Genomic DNA, 13,941 nt, shown 5'->3' with positions numbered 1-13,941 from the left:
CCTTCCTGTCCTGAAAACGTACTCGTGGGCACTGTGAGCGTGTGACACTTGACCAGCGTCACTGGACGCCAGGCCCTGGCATCGAGAGGGAGTGCAGGCAGGGGCCCGTCCAGAGGGAGAGGTAGTACAGGCAGGGGCCCGTCCAGAGGGAGAGGTAGTGCAGGCAGGTGCACGTCCGGGAGGGGTAGTGCAGGTTCCTGGAGGGACGTCTTATTTCACTTCATCATGTTCTACTGTGCTGCTCCACTATTTCGACTGTTCCACTGTTTTTTGTAACTGGGGCAAAGTGGGAGGTTCAGCTAGTCTAAGGAACCCTTACCCCATAAACTATCTGAATCAAAGATGTTTTATTTACTCTTTTGCCAAACACAAAGACTGATTTCCATCTACAATTATTTTGTCAGGTGAGAAACAGTGAGTCAGTTGAAGAGAGGGCTGCGGCCCTCGCTCGGGAGGTGACACTGTTGACACTTGACACCTGGCCTGGGGGGATGAGCCTGGGCCACAGCGGGACGGTCGGGTCAGTGGACCTTCTCCAGGAAGGCCCTGCAGCACCACACGCACTGCTGGTAGACGGTCTCAAAGTCAGCGTCGTTTCCATAATAGGGATCTTCAATGATAAGTTGTTTTTGTGGATCATAGCTCCCCAGTAGTTAGATTTTCACTCTGCAGTTTTTCAAGTAACTTGATTACTTTTTCTATTCAAATCTCTCAGATTGCTCTCATCCATACATAGTATATAATCAAAAGTGGCAAAGTCTTCTTTGGTAACCTGCCGGGCAACGTGACTCATGGGGATACCATGCTTCTTCATGCAAGCCTGCCCCCGATAATCAGGAGGGTTTCCTAGTTCATACGTGGATGTCGCTGCACTGTCTATACTCCAATTATCTGAAATGTTTTGATCAGTTACAAGTTTCCTGAAAACTGCTTCTGCGATGGCTGATTGACAGATGTTACCCAGACACACGAACAGCACCGACTTGGTCACCTGCTCAGCCATCTTCCCGTGAGTGCAAAGGCCACCACTGTTATCTTTAAAGCATTAGTTGTGTTACTTGATGTGACCTCCCGATGGGTCACTGATTACACAGAATCCCCAAGTGCTTCACTGAAACTGATGATAAACTTTGGCGGCTAACTCGGTCTTACTTGGTCTTAAACTGAGATTGGTTAAAGGCTAACATGTAGTGTGTGTGTGTGTGTGCAACTGAGGACAAATTCACTCACTTCAAAAAAGTCGTTTACAGTTTCCAGCTTTATTTCTAGAACTATACATTAATACTTAATCTATTTTCCTTAGAGATGCTTTTCTAACAGATGTGCTTACTTTTATATGCAGGGTATTTGATTGAAATATTAATTTTTGTTTCATTTCTGTTACTATAATGTTTAGATTTTGTTCCCATAATGTAGCCAGGCATTTATGTTCTTTTCAGAAGGCTTTGGGTTCAGGGGTTCAGAAGGTTCAGGGGCTTTGGGGTTACAGATAAAAAGGAGATGTCACCAGAGAACTGCCTGTCTCATCTTTGGCTTCTGCAAGTCTGACTCACTGAAAAGAATGATACTGGGTTTTCATTGAGGGGGAGGATGGAGGAGAGTGTTTGCAGAGGTGGAAGCTGTCACAGGGGAGAAGAGGGAGAATAGGATTGGGCTGAGGGGATCCGTGTTCGGGAGGCCAGTAAAGAGTCCACGGTGTCCTCTGCAACCTTGAAAGGAGCGGTGAGACTCTCCGAGGACCAGTGCCCACTGAGAGGGCAGTTCTGCATTTCCTGAGAGCCAAGAGGCATTGACTCGGAGAAAGGACAAGAAGAATGATGGCAGGGCTTCCCTGGTGGCTCAGCGGTAAAGTTTCTGCCTGCCAATGCAGGAGACATGGGTTTGATCCCTGATCTGGGAAGACTCCACATGTCTCAGAGCAACTAAGCCCATGGGCTACAGCTGTGGAGCTTGTGCTCCAGAGCCCGGGAACCGCAGCTGTGACTTCTGAGCCCACGTGCTGCAAGCCCTGCAGCCTGGGTACCTGGAGGGCGCGCTCGGCAGCAGGAGAAGCCACTGCATCAGGAGCCTGAGCACTGTGGCTAGGGAGCAGCCTGAGAAATGCCCGGGCAGCAGCAAGGACCCCACACAGCCACAGATAAATAAATGAAACTATTTAAAAAAAATGATGGCAGTACCAGAAATGACACTTCATTCTTTTTTCTGGCAGTGGGAGAACCCCACATTGGAGCAGGACTCCTCTGAGGGTAGGGAGGGATTCTCAGTACAGACCAGAGTTTGCCATGGATTTCACTGAGTGAGCACTCACATCAGATTTAATGATTTAGAGAAATAAATGAATCTAAGATTTCCTGTATCCAAGTGTTGTGGAAGGAAATCCATACCTCCCACATTTATAAGCCTGTAAGAGACAGGTGCTGATGGTGGCTGTGACCCAGCACGGCCCATGAGATGTCGCGGGTGGGTGTTCACTGTGGGCCTGCCCCTGGTGCTTAGAGAGCAAGGCGGTCCCCCCGGAGAGCGTGGACCTAGCCATTTCTGAGCGACGCCATGCAGGAGAAAGGCTCTTAAGTGACCTCAGGCCAGGGGAGCGTATACTCTCCTAATTTTCTGCTAGAGAACCGGGAGATATGTGGAGAAAGAGGCACTGTTTAAAGTGACTATGCAGGCTAGGGCAGGGTTCCTCAGGTGAATCTTGAAGCATTTGCTTTAAGAAAGCTGTTTCTCACTCCAAACTCAGGAAACACCAGCCTACTTTTTGTCTCTATAGTTCACCAGAAAAGATGGAACTTGGGTAGAAAATGCAACATTCTTTGGACAATACAGAATACCATTTAAAGGAAAAGAGATTAAGTGAAAGCAATGGTTCATACTCAACCATATGAGCATCCATGTAAACCACGAGTAAACTTTATCTAAAACCTTTACTGCCAGGGATCCTTGCTTTTTGCAAATAGAATTACAGACCCTTTTGGTGGTCTGTGAAGCCTGTAGATTCTTTATCAGAATGATGTTTTAAAATACCTAAATTAAAAGCAAATTATATTAAAACAGAATTATCAAAGTATTAAGAAAAGCAATACTAGGCTATGTTAACATTTTTGCTTCTTAAGATATCAGATGCTAACATGCAGCAATGGGTCTAACAATCACCATAATTTTGAAGTAGTGATGAGCAAAAGGTAAATTTTGAGAAATGAAAATAACTGCACTCTTTTTTGATGACCAAGTCAAGGAGCTCTACTAATAATGAAAGGAAATAATGAATTTTTATTAGAAATTAGTGAAAATAAGGATTAATTTTTCCCTTTCAAATTTACAGATCTCCCAAATTTTATCAGATTAAGAAGCTTTTGGTAGCGTTTTGATGGAAGCAGATAAATCCATTATGAGACGTGTGTGTGTGTGTGTGTGTGTGTGTGTATGGTATGGGAGATTCGATCCAGTGTAGACAAAATTTAGACTTTCTTCTATGGTAGGACTGTTTATTTGCCTCCTCTTGTGAGCTGTTTTTTGGTATTAGATTTTCTGCGTTCTTTCCAAATAAAACTACAGGCTATAAATACTTCAGTGAGAAAAGATTTTGGAGACATGTTGTGTTACAGAAAGAAACTTCTCTTGGTCTAGAGAAGCTTCAGGCTTTTTCCTGGAGCTATTGGATTTGGCAACAAGCTCAGCCACTCCAGAGTCAGAAGAGATGGATGCAGTGATCCAGGACACAAGTGAAAAGAAATTTCAAAAAGCCTCTGACTGGGAGAAGGGAAGGGGGTCAAGGGTCAGGCTGCTAAAGAGAAAAGACCCAAGCCTTCTGATTTATTCACTTTTAGAGAGGGTTGGATCTCTTCTGAGGGGACGGCGGCTTCTTAATCAGAGCAAGCAGCAGTATTGGCAAGCTAAAATATTGCTTTCATAATATTTTTTTCTCAAAAGGAGAATTAGATATCTCTTAAAGTTCTCTTTGAAGTTTCTCTGAGTAGTGGTCCTGCTTATTATTTTGCATGAAGATCAAGCACCACAGACTTAGCTATTTTTCCATGATAGGAATAGAATTCCACTGGACATGCAGAACAGTATCACAGACTGTTGTCTAGGCTTTCCAGTCAGGCTCCCTCAGTACAGGCACTCTGCTTAGATACTTGTGTGAAATGTGTTTTCATCTCCACATCCACCAAGCATTTACACAAAAACACATAAACCTGTTTTTTTTTGTCTGGTGCACATACGTTCTATTATTTCTGTCTATGACACTTGAAGGGCTTCACTAGTAGCTCAGACACTTAAGAATCTGCTTGCATAGCAGGAGACCCAGGTTTGATCCCTGAGTTGGGAAGATCCCCTGGAGTAGGAAATGGCAACCCACTCTAGTGTTCTTGCCTGGAGAATCCCATGGACAGAGGAGCCTGGCGGGCTACAGTCCATGGGGGTAGCAAAGAGTCAGGCACAACTGAGCAACTAATACTCTCATGAAACTTGAATTTCATATTTTTAGGTTTTGGGGAAATGTTTTTGGAGAAAGCAAATGTCAGATATTTTTAGATGATCAGCGCTGTTTTATTGCAAAGCATGATTCCAAGGTGGCCATTTTTAAAGCATAAAATGACAGTAACTGCACAGTACGCGCAAACAGGAAAATCCTACAGTACGCAGCATTAGGGAAAACAAGCTTTTAATAGTCTGAATAGTTCAACTTGGTACCAAGAAATAAAGGAAAAAGTTTATTTTAGCTTAGATTCTAAGTAATACCTCTGTTCCCAAATACTCTGTATAGTTCTCTATTGAAACATTTAAATTATTGATTCCAAGCAGTCTGATCTCAAGCATAAACAACATCATTCGATGTATCCAACAAACTTGTGGCCAGAAGAACTTCCTTCTGATAAAGACCTTGGACGTCAGTATACAACAAGGCCATGGGCACCTCATCTTAGAGGCACATAGCAGTGGGTTTAGGGTCACAGAAGGTCTTTGAGGGTTCTCTCCCGGAAAGATGTGTGATATCAAGTCTCAGGTCTACAATTCTCTCCTCTTCTCTAGAAAATTACTTTCAGATGAAAGGTCAGCTGTAAAATGTCTATTATGGACTGGTCACTCAATACATCTTTATTTTGCTGAGAATAAATTTCTGGCTAGCAAAGCTAACTTCATTCACTTGATCTTCAAGTTCTGCATTCCAGATATTTTCCTTGTATTTTACCAAGTCTAGAAATTCCAGTTTTCTCTTACTAATTGGGATTGTGAAAAATAGAAGTTTCCTTCTTCTTTAATTGACCTTTATTCCTTTTGAATATCTGGATATTTTATTTTTTAATGATTGCTTGCTTTAACCACAGGATAAAATGTTTGAAATTGTCATTAATTTGAAGACAGTCTAGTGGGAATCTGAACTCAGATCATCAATGTGGCTGCTTTTTTTCCATATGGAAAAGCGGAAATAAAGCTAGCTTGCATTTCCTTCCTAAGTAGACTCCAAACAACTTTGAATCAGGGTGTACAAATATCCTCAGCCAGTTAGGAGTTAGATTTTGCTGAAAAATGAGATAATAGTAAACTAGAGCAAGAGTTTCCCTTACTGAGCTTATTGTACAAAGAGCAACAGGAGGAACAGAGAATTTTCTGATTCACAAAAAGGTGCCCACTCTTTATAGACTTGTGAATAGCATTTTTCCAGACACAATCTCAACAATATTCATTCTTCTGGGTCAAAACAAGTAGAATTCTGAGGATTATTCATCCTACTTTTGGAACAGGAAAGCTGGGACCGAACTATGGAGAGCAGAAGTGCTCAGTGGTGCTCAAAATGGGACACGGATTTCCCCATCCTGGGTTTGAAGTCATGCACAAGTCCCTTTGTATTTTGAAGTAAAACGCTGACTCAAGAGTTAATGATTGGGAGATATGAAGGTGTAGAAACAAAGAATAGCTCTTGGGCTGGGGAACTGATAACAATCTAGACTATAAATCTGTGATGTAGCATAATCACCAAACTCCGAGTTCCCTGAAAGATACAGATAAAGGCCTGACACACACTTCAAGTTGTTTTTATACAAAGCAGACCCCCACCAGATGAAACTGCTGAGGGCAAGAACATGACCCTAGACTAGTCAAAACCAGAAGGTTGATGATGCTTAAAACTTTATGTTGATGCCAACCGGTTCAAGAATTGTGCATGAGCTGATCACACACCCTGTAGCATCCTTCCTCACAGTGACTTTAAAAACCCTTCCCTGAAAACCATCAAGGAATTTGGGTCTTTTGAGCATGAGCCTCCCATTCTGCTTGTTTGGCATCCTGCAGTAAATGCTGTGATTTCCTTCAGCCCAACCTGGCTTTACTGTGTGTGGGCAAGCCAACCCAAGTTTGGACTGGTAACAGGCTCATACAGGGAGATGCTGCATGTCTGTTACACTGTCAGATGTCCTTTCACTTGATGAAAAAAAAGCAGAACACAATCTTCTACATTTGGTGGGTCACATGACCACTTCTGAGCAACGTGTGTAGAGTCCTTTGCAATGAAGGCGAATTTTATTTTTTATTAAGCCACTTGGTGGTCTTGAAAAAACACATAATTCTGAGTGTGTGATGGTGGTTATTTCAGACAGTGAAGCACCAGGAATAAAAGACTAATTCTGCTGCAGGATGAAGCTGGTTGTGGTCCACTTAACAACTCGAATGTGCTGATACAGCCTGCTGGACCAGGTATGCCTCTGGGAGACTTCAGTGCTCTTCTCCTCATGTTAAATCATGCATCTCTTTTCCATTGATTGTGCATAACATTTTTCACTTTCTGATCCAAGTTACATTTTATTCAAGTTACATTTTAGGGGGCAGTGAATTTGGATGGCCACAGGCAGGGCTTCTTCATGTTGTATATTATTGTCTTTAAAAACAAATACGATTTTATTATTATTGTCACAAAAGTGGCATATAATTATTGTAGAGGATTTTGGATATTTAGAGCTAACATTTAGAACATATATATATATGTCTTTCTATTTTGTATTTTAAAATAAGTTTGGACCATACTATGTATAGTATTTTGGATACTTTTTCATAGAACAAGTTTTCGTACTATGAACATTTTCCCATTATCTTTAAATAGTCCTCTACAGAGTGATTTTTTTAAAAAAAGAATCATTGAATAAAATAGTGCATAGTATTTTATTGTTTGTCATTTCTATAATTTAGACAATACTCACTTTTTTAGCATTTATGTAGATTCTAATTTTCAGCTGTCATTTTAGTTCAGTTCAGTTGCTCAGTCGTGTCCGACTCTTTGCGACCCCGTGAATCACAGCATGCCAGGCCTCACTGACATTACCGACTCCTGGAGTCTACCCAAACCCATGCCCATCAAGTCGGTGATGGCATCCAGCCATCTCATCCTCTGTCGTCCCCTTCTCCCCCTGCCCCCAATCCCTCCCAGCATCAAGGAGTATGTCAAGGCTGTATATTGTCCCCCTGCTTATTTAACTTATATGCAGAGTACATCATGAGAAACGCTGGGCTGGATGAAGCACAAGCTGGAATCAAGATTGCCGGAAGAAATATCAATAACCTCAGATATGCAGATGACACCACCCTTATGGCAGAAAGTAAAGAGGAGCTAAAAAGCCTCTTGATGAAAGTGAAAGAGGAGAGTGAAAAAGTTGGCTTAAAGCTTAACATTCAGAAAACTAAGATCGTGGCATCTGGTCCCATCACCTCATGAGAAATAGATGGGGAGACAGTGGAAACAGTGTCAGCTGTCATAAGCAGCTGCTAATTTCAGCTTATTTATGTAGATTCTAATTTTCACCTGTCATAATTTCAGCTGTTCCTATGAATACACCTGTAGACAAATCTTTGAGAGCATCCATAGTGATTTTTTAGAATAAGTTCCTAGAAGTAAAAGTATTGGGCCAGGGAATGTGAACATGGCTAAGGCTTTTCCTGTGTATCCTCAAATTGCCTTCCAGAAGAGATTGCACCCAGTTACAGTCCACCAGCCACGTGATGCTGGTTTTTCCTTTATTTTACCTCCAACTGGTTTAGTGCTTCTCCCTTTTGACTTGATGTTTCTTCACAAAATTGCAAACTTAGGTTTTAAGTGAAGTGATATGTTTTCCTCTGTTTTCCATGGTTTTCCTTGAATGCAGATACATCCTCAGAATCCTTCTTAACACAGAGGTTTAGGCATAAAAAGCTAAATGGTTAGAATTACCCCACAAGAGGAAACCTACTTGCCATTACTGCTTTATGGCTAAAATAAGACAGCAGATATTAATAGTTAGAGACCAGTCAACCTATAACATCATGTGTCGCTCTCCACCATCTAGTCTTGGCCATACAAAGGGTAGGACAGGACTTGAGCAGGAGGCCAGCATTAGTGGTTTTGTGTGCATACCAAGGAATCAGACCTACTAATACGGGGAAGGTCTCAGAGCACTGATTATGGTCTTCCTTTCAGATTCAAGGTTTGGCTACAGCATGAGGATCTGTGGGAGGTAGAAGAAAAACTAGACAGATTCTTCAAGGATTAGGTTGCCAAAGAGGGCTTGGTTAAGGAAGCCTCCCAGTCTGTTAGCTAATAGAACATGTACCCAGTTCTAAGATGACAGTGATTTTTAAAATCCAGGTTAAGCTGCTGTATCTTTTCCCATGTCTAGTTTGCTGTTGCAGCTCGCCTGGAGGGATTATTTAGGAGCTGCTGGGGGTACCACTAACTCTTTGTGGTTGTGAGTGATCAGCGCTGGGCCAGCAGCAGAGGTTATCAGGTCAGATGTAAGCCCTTGTTGGTGCTGTCTGAATGAGCATCTCCCGGTTGGGCCTCTCATCACTCTTGGCTGCTGACCAGTCGCCTGGAGAAGCAGACCTTTTAACCTCTGCACCCGGCTCTCTGTGTCACCGCTGAGCATGACCCTGCAGGACAGATTCTCAGGCCAGGACTGCACATGGAAAGCGGGAAAGGGGTGGGGTTGTGAGGGTCTGCTTGTGATTTAGAACAAAAGCAAACCACTTTGAAAATCAATTTTTAACTGCCTTAGCTCTTACTTTGTAAAGTATTTCTCAACAGAATTTTCTTTATTGTGACAGTGACATGTTTCTTCTGCCAGCATTAAAGAATCCTGTTAATTTTAGTGGTTTGCTTTATTTTTCTAAAAAACATTATGTGCACACAATAATTGAGGAAAAAAAGCCAAACAGAACCTTGATGCTTTGGACCTTCTTCAGCTAGATTGCTGGCAGACTTCTAAAAGCCTTGTTTGTAACTGTAAAATGTGCCGAGAAGCACAGAATGTTTTCATTTCCAATTCAAATATTATTCTTGAGAGAAAACTTGGTTTCCCAGATAACCTCTTACCTCTACCTGCTCACTGATATTGACCCTCTGGCAAGAGTCTGGCCTGTGCTCAGGGTGATTCTTCTGCCCGCCCACCCCTGCCCCTGCCTTCTTTCCCTTCTCTTCTCCTTCCTCTTGTTCTCCTCCATCCCTACCCTTGCTCCTCAGTTCTTCAAAGTTCTGCTGTTTTTATTGTGACATAACATGGCACGATAATATTACTGCTTAATCAGTAAAAACAAAGATACAGTTTGTGCTCTGTGCATATGTGTGTGTGTGTATTTGTGTGGTGTGTAAGGTTTGTGTGTGTGTGTGTAAATGGCCTTCCCTATGTCAATAACATCATAGTCTCGTAAGTGTGTTCCCTCTCTTACTTGCCCATTTATGTTAACTGAAAACTGAAATGTGGGAAGAAGTGAATTTCATGTTCCCATGAGTGGGTCCATTACCTAAAACTGGAATCCTTCCTGTCTCTTCAGAATGAAATCAGGCAGCCTTTAAGAGAATATTTTGATATAACATACACCTTCTATTACATCCCCTGGACTTAGTTGTTTTATAACTGGAAAACTGGACCTTTTACTACCTTCACCCATTTCACGCACCTGCCTGCCCACCACTTCCACACACCCCCTTCTGACAAACAACGATCTGTTCTTTGTATGTTTGAGTTCAGTTCTCCCCCCCACCCCAGATTCCACTTGTAAGTAAGAGCATACAATATTCGTATTTCTCTATCTGACTTATTTTGCTCAACACAATACCCTCAAGGTCCATTCATTCTGTCACAGATGGCAGGATTTCCTTCTTTTGTATGGCTAAATAGTATTTCATTGTATTAGATTCCACTTTTTTTACCCATTCATCTTTTGATGGATACTATTGACAACCTAGACAGCATATTAAAAAGCAGAGACATCACTTTGTCAATAAAGGTCCATCTAGTCAAGGCTATGGTTTTTCCAGTAGTCATGTTTGGATATGAGAGGTGGACTCTAAAGAAAGCTGAGCACCGAGGGATTGATGCTTTTGAACTGTGGTGTTGGAGAAGACTCATGAGAATCCCTTGGACTGCAAGGAGATCCAACCAGTCCATCCTAAAGGAAATCAGTCCTGGGTGTTCATTGGAAGGACTGATGTTGAAGCTGAAACTCCAATATTTTGGCCACCTGATGCGAAGAGCTGACTCATTTAAAAAGACCCTGATATTGGGAAAGATTGAGGGCGGGAGGAAAAGGGGGCGACAGAGGATGAGATGGTTGGATGGCATCACTGACTCAATAGACATGAGTTTGGGTGGACTCCAGGAGTTGGTAATGGACAGGGCCTGGCGTGCTGCGGTTCATGGGGTCACAAAGAGTCGGACACGACTGAGCGACTGAACTGAATTGATTGATAACGCATTTTTGTGCATTTCATCTTCACTCTGTTTTTGTCTTCTGTCCACATACACACACACACACACCAGCCAATTTCATAGCAGTAAATAGCATCCTTTTTTGTGTGTATTTTGTGTGACCTATGAATTTAGGTCATTGTCATGCTTTGTTCTCTTACTTTGGTTCCCATTCTTGATTCTGGATGGAAGTTTATGGGCATCTAGGGAGGGAGAGTGGGGGCCATGACTGACAATATTTATTTGTCCTGTCTAGGATGTCTGTTTTTCTGATATCTAGTAAATGAGTTGGGCTTATTTGAATGAGGCCAATTATTAATGGAGTTGAAAGCAAGACAAGCTACCATGTTAATGTGGATGGGCATCATTTGCCCTGCGGTTTTAGTTTCATGAAAGCCAACACGTATGCCAACTGTTATCTTTTCTACTATGTGAGCAGGAAACATAGAAATCTCCAAGGAAGTAAACTACAGTGAATTTTTATTAATTAAGAAAAGGGTAGTTGGATACTGGTATTATTCAATTAAATTAAGTTAAAGCTTTTATTTGTACTATCTGTGGAAATTGTTGAATAAGAAAATAGTGTACACAAGATAAAACATCCATTTTCCTTGAAACCATATTATAAGCAGATCAGAAGCACTCTTTTTTTTTTAAACAAATAATTGTTGGAACTACAACAACTTTTATATAATCATGATCTTACAAAAATCTTGAAGAAAAGTGAAATTTCTTACAATGTATGAGTAATAACAATAGTAGACCTTCCATCTATGTAAGAAAGAGTTAACGAATACTTATCTCAATATTCTTATTTGATTATCATAATGATCTAATGTAGCATGGTAGAAGTTGTTATCTCCCTGTGTTAGTGAGGTTAATTAACGTTAGTTGCCATAGCAGGTAAACCCTGAAATCTCAGTGATTTAACCCAACAAAGATTTCTTTCTCACTCAGAAAAACTCTTATGGCAACTGGGTACCCCTCTCAATCCTGCAGCTGCACCAAATAGGACATGTAGAACATATGGCCTTTAGAGTTGCTTCTGCTGAGAAAGAAGGAGATGGAGGTGGTGCACTGGCTTATACCTGCTTTGATCTAGAGTGACCCAAGTCTCAAATTCTCATTGGCTTAGTCACTACAGGGAGGCTGGGAGTGCACCTGGAGACCTCTACCTTCTGTCATACACATTTCACAAGTAAGGCGACTCTTAATAGTAAGTAACTTCTCAAATTCACACAGATATTAAATGTAGAAGCTGCATCTTTACTTAGGTCATTTGACCCCAATTCCAGTGAATTTATACAATGGTATTCTCTACATAGATAGATATTATCAGTCCTTAACGCACTGAGACAGTTATATTTGTCCACATTTGGGGGGAAATATAAGGAAGGACCCTGATTATTTCTGTTATAAATATTACATGGAATTCTTTTTAATGATGATATTAGTACATGAATCACTCTGCAGACTCATTACGTTTCCTCCATCCTCTACACACCCAGATCTGTGACGAGGTAGTGGTGGAGTGAAAAGACCACAGCTGTGGGGTCAGATAGATCTCCATTCTTATTCCTGTATCACCACTTATAAGCTGTGGAATATTTTGAGCAAGTTATTTAACTTCTATTACTTTCATTCTCTTCATCCATATGATAGGAGTAATAACATCCATCATGTAGACTCCTTTTTGTTTTGTTTTTGAGATTAAGACAACATTCATGTAGACTTTTGAAAGATATAAATACAATAATATTTATTAAATGCCTGGAAATAGTAAATACTTAAATCCTTTGTATCCTTTTTTTTTTGTATCCTTTAAAAATCAGCAAGTTCAAAAGTAAAATATCTTAGATTTAGAGGATGACATGCAAATAAACCTTACTGCAAAGAAATTTCAACAAATCTTTAAAAATGTATAAATACTTAAACAGTGGAAAAAACTGCCCAAGTCAGCAATAAAAAGCAATGTGACAAAATCCAGCGTTAGAGTCTCTGGTTGGATTTGTGAGGTTAGACTGCTGAAATGCGGGCTGATCTGTACTTCTTGAAGTTGATAAGTGTAGGGTTTGATGGCCCATCTGGTTCTGTTTGTCTCTGCAGGATCCCATGCTTTATTTTACACAGGAAGAAACAATGAGATGATAAAATCTAATTGCAACAGCGATAAGCTGTTGTCAGTGGAACTAACCAGAGGACTTCCTGGGAAATGTTAGAGATGAGTTGGGGAAGAGTGGAAATGAAACTTTGTGTGTGTTTGACTTGCAGGTCATAACCAGCTCTCCTCACATCCCAAAGTCTTTATCACTCGAGGGCAAACAGCTCCTGGTTTTCTAGGACAATGAAAACAGTGCTAGATTTTAAGCATACTGTGGCAGAATATCTTCATAGCCATATGATGAATGTGTATTTGACTTTGAATCCAGTGGAGAGATACATACACTTTCAGATTTCCCTGATTTGAACAACTGTCAGAGTCCAGGTCTTGAGAGTAATACACATTCTCACTGTAGAGGGTTTTAACTTTATCCTTTCCTTTTTGGAGGAGTGAGGTCACCTTGGTTAGTTTTGTTATAAAGTGAACTGTGAAAACAGAATTGCATGGAAGTTGAAATTCAGCATCTCCCAGAATGACTTTTCATAGAGATTGCCAACAACAGATCTGAAATGCCCTGGGTGATTTGTTCTGAGGTCTTGTAACACTTCTGATTGGAGGAGTCTGGGATGTAATAGTCAAAGGGGCTTTCTCAGTGAAGGGTGGTGTGGGCTATAAAACCCAGAGCAGGAAAAGTGCTAGAGACATAAATTGTTGCTTTTTGTTCTCAGAACTTCCTCTTACAGTTTTTAAAAGCAATTTTTGAAGGTTCTGATTTTTGCTTAAGACTTACCCTGAGCATTCTGGATATATGGGAAAATAGTATTTTGTGAGCTGAGGTGGATTTGTTCTTGTTGTTCCTTAACATTTCCCCCTAAAATGTTGAGTGATGGTAACATTTCCTGTTTGTTTTTTAGTTTATTGAGCCCCAACTCTTTCGAGGCACTGTTTTAGGTTTTGGAGACACAGAGGTAAAAAAGACAGAGGAGGGCTCTGCGCTCATGGAGCTCACATCAGGCCCTCAAACTAGACTGTGAGACCTGTGTCACAAGCATTTTTCATTGGGTCCCTGGCCTCTCTTATGTCATGGCCACTTCTACATGACTTATGACTTTTCCTACATTCATT

At 41.1% G+C, this 13,941-nt stretch overlaps 1 protein-coding gene and 1 pseudogene across 5 annotated transcripts in view; one reads left to right on the top strand and one right to left on the bottom strand.

Annotated features, from left to right (window-relative positions):
• The window catches only part of LOC122451399, a 245,581-nt gene that overhangs the window by 153,525 nt on the left and 78,115 nt on the right, over positions 1-13,941 (top strand). The window contains exon 4 of one of the 5 annotated variants that reach the window (XR_006272406.1): positions 6,636-7,077. The exons of the other annotated variants lie outside the window; for them this stretch is intronic. The gene's annotated coding sequence lies outside the window, so the exon portion shown is untranslated. Of the gene's footprint in view, positions 1-6,635; positions 7,078-13,941 lie in introns of those variants that run through there. 5 annotated transcript variants of the gene reach the window in all.
• LOC122451409 lies at positions 522-1,003 on the bottom strand (annotated as a pseudogene).

The sequence above is a fragment of the Cervus canadensis genome, chromosome 1 (genome assembly GCF_019320065.1).
Source record: "Cervus canadensis isolate Bull #8, Minnesota chromosome 1, ASM1932006v1, whole genome shotgun sequence".
NCBI lineage: Eukaryota > Metazoa > Chordata > Mammalia > Artiodactyla > Cervidae > Cervus > Cervus canadensis.
This window is presented reverse-complemented; position numbering and strand designations above follow the sequence as displayed.